This window comes from Trichechus manatus, unplaced genomic scaffold (genome assembly GCF_000243295.1).
Source record: "Trichechus manatus latirostris isolate Lorelei unplaced genomic scaffold, TriManLat1.0 scaffold00108, whole genome shotgun sequence".
In the NCBI taxonomy this organism is placed as follows: Eukaryota; Metazoa; Chordata; class Mammalia; order Sirenia; family Trichechidae; genus Trichechus; species Trichechus manatus.
In genome coordinates this window covers 6,546,270-6,549,610 of record NW_004444044.1, presented here as the reverse complement: position 1 = coordinate 6,549,610, position 3,341 = coordinate 6,546,270, and positions in this window count along the sequence as shown.

Here is a 3,341-nt window from a genome sequence, read left to right as displayed (position 1 = left end):
CATGATGGGATCTGCTTTGAGTAGCTAATCAGTTGAAAGGGAGTTTCCTTGGGCGTGTGACCTGAATTGAAATATAAGTGGAAATTCTGGCAAGGCTTGTGGATTTTTACTCGTTCTGGATCCTGCAGCTGGCTCCTGTCCATCTGACCTCCAGTTCTTGGGAATTTAGCTAGCAGCTTCCTTTGGTCTTGCCTTCTGATCTTTGGAATTCATCGATCTTCATAGCCTGTGAGCAAGAGCCCTGCTCTCTGACCTGCCAATCTTGGGTTCACAAGCCCCTGTGGCTATGCGCATCTGGAGAAGCCTCTATCCTGACCCACAGACTTGGAATGTTCCAGCCTCTACAACTCCGTGAACTATTTCCTTGACATAAATCTCTCTGTATATATATAAATGCTTTACTGGTTTTGCTTCTCTAGAGAACCCAGCCTAAGGCAAGGTGATCATGTTATTTGTTTCTTTTCTTTTATTTATGTGGTGGTTTATATTCATTGATTTTCTAATGTTGAACGATCCTTGCATACCTGGTATGAATGCCACTTGGTCATGGTGTATTTTTTTTATATGGCGCTGGATTCTATTGGCTAGAATTTTGTTGAGAATTTTTGCATCTATATTCTTGAGAGAGATTGGTCTGTAATTTTCTTTTTTTTGTGGTGTCTTTGCCTGGTTTTGGTATCAAGGTTATGCTGGCTTCATAGAATGAATTCAGAAGGATCCCTTCCTTTTCTATGTTCTGAAATAATTTGAGTAGTACTAATGTGAGCTCTTTTCTGAATGTTTGGTAGAATTCTCTAGTGAAGCCATGTGGGCCAGGTCTTTTTATGTTGGGAGTTTTTTAAATTACCTCTTCTATTGGTTTTCTTGTCATGGGTCTGTTCAAATTTTCTACTTCAGTTTGTGTTAGTTATGTAGTTACTGTGTTTCTAGAAATTTGTCCATTTCATCTAGGTTTTCAAATTTATTGAAGTACAGTTTTTCATAGTGCTCTGTTATGATCCTTTTTATTTCATTTGGGTCTGTTGTAATGTCCCCCATTTCATTTCTTATTTGTGTTATTTTCTTCATCTCTTGTTTTTCTTTTATCAGTTTGGACAGTGGTTTGTCGATTTGTGGATCTTTTCAAAGAACCAACTTTTGGTTGTTTCTTTCTATTGTTTTTCTATTCTCTATATCATTTATTTCTGCTCTGGTCTTTATTATTTCTTTTCTTCTGGTGGCTGTGGGCTACTCTTGCTGTTCTCTGTTTGTTCAAGTTGTAGGGCTAACATTTTGATTTTGTCCCTTTCTTCTTTTTTGATGTGTGCACCTATTGGTATAAACTGACCTCTGAGCACTGCCTTTGCTGTGTCCCTAAGGTTTTGGTATGATGTATTTTCATGCTCATTTGATTCTTGAGATTTTTTAATTCTGTCTTTGATTTCTTCTATTACCTAGTGGTTTTTAAGCAAGGTGTTATTCAATTTCCATGTATTTGCTTTTTTTCCCTTGCTCTTCTTGTTATTAATTTCTATTTTTATGTCATTGTGATCAGAGAAGATGTTTTTTATTGTCTCAATGTTTTGGATTTTGTTGAGGGTTGCTTTGTGGCCTAAGATGTGGTCTATTCTGGAGAATGTCCCATGTGCATTGAAAAAGAATGTTTACTTAGTTGCTGTTGGTGGAGCATTCTATATATGTCTTTGAGGTCAAGATGGTTGATTGTGGCCTTTAGATTTCTGTATCCTTTATGAGTTTCATTCTAGATGTTCTGTCCTTTACCAAGAGTTGTTTGTTGAAGTCTCCTACTGTTATTGTGGAATTGTCAATTTCTCTTTTCAGTGCAGTTAGAGTTTGTTTTATGTATTTTGGAGCCCTTTTGTTAGGTGCATAGATATTTATTGTGGTTATATCATCATGGTGGATTATCCCTTTAATCATTATATAATGTCCTTCCCTATCTATTGTGGTGGATTTTGCCTTAAAATCTATTTTATCTGAGATTAATATTGCCACTCCTGCTCTTTTTTGCTTGCTGTTTGCTTAGTATATTTTTTCCATCCTTTGCTTTTTAATATATTTATGTCTTTTTATCTAAGGTGTGTCTCTTGTAGACAGTATATTGATGGGTCATATTTTTTTTTACCCATTCTGTCACTCTTTGCCTCTTCATGGGTGCATTTAATCCATTTACATTCAGTGTGATTATTAATTGGTGTCAGTTTGTTGCTGTCATTTTGTAGTGGTTTTTTTTTGTGTAGTACTTTTTTGTTTGTTCCTCTTACTCTCCTGTGTTGAGTTTCTTTTGTTTGTGAAATTTCTTTTCATTTCTTTCATTATTGCAGATTTTGTGTTTACTAGACTTTATGTTTTTCCTCTTTATTTTGATGAGTATATTGGTTAACTTTCTTTGTGGTTACCTTGAAATTTACCCTTATCTTCCTAAATTTGAACCAGTCTTTTATTGATATCACTTTGACTTCCTCTCCATTTGAAAGTTCTATACCTATACCATGTATTCCCCCATTTATTGTTCTTACGTTGTCATTATTTACAGATGTGTTGGTCTCTAGTTGTCTGTTTTGAATCTTTCAGTTTTGTTTTATCCTTGGGAGTTCATTATCTAGATCGATAGTCAGCTGACGCTGCACTGTGTCCTAGATTCAGGTTGTCTGATGTTATTGGTTCCCTACCCGAAGGACTCCCTTTAATAATTCTTGTAAGTTTGGTTTTTACAAATTCCCTTAATTTCTGTTTATCTGGACATGTCCTAATTTTGCCATCATATTTGAGGGAAGATTTTGCAGGAGATAATATTCTTTGTTGGTTTTTTTTTTTCTTTCAAGGTTTTCTATATATCATCCCATTTCCTTCTAGCCTGCATGGTTTCTGTTGAGTAATCAGAGCTTAGTCTTATTGTTTCCCCTTTGTACATGTCTTTTCATTTTTCTTGAGCTGCTCTCAGGATTCTTTATTTGTCTTTGATTTTGATGAGTGTGATTATGATATGCCTTGGTGGCTTTCTTTTAGGGTCTATCCTGTATGGGGTTCATTGAGCTTCTTGGATAGTCAACTTTTTATCTTTCATGATATTAGGGAAGTTTTCTGTCAGCAAGTCTTCAATGATCCTCTCTCTGTTTCCCATTTGCTCCCCCTGTTCTGGAACTTTGATCATGCACAGAGTTTTGCTCTTGATTGTATCCCACATAGTTCTTAGGTTTTCTTCATTCTTTTCTCTGATTTTTCCTCAAATAAAGTGGCATCTGTGGATTTGTCTTCAATTTCAGATTCTGTCTTCCATTGTTTCAGATTTGCTCCTGAAACCTTTTATTGCATTGTCCATTTCTGAAATTTTGTTGTTT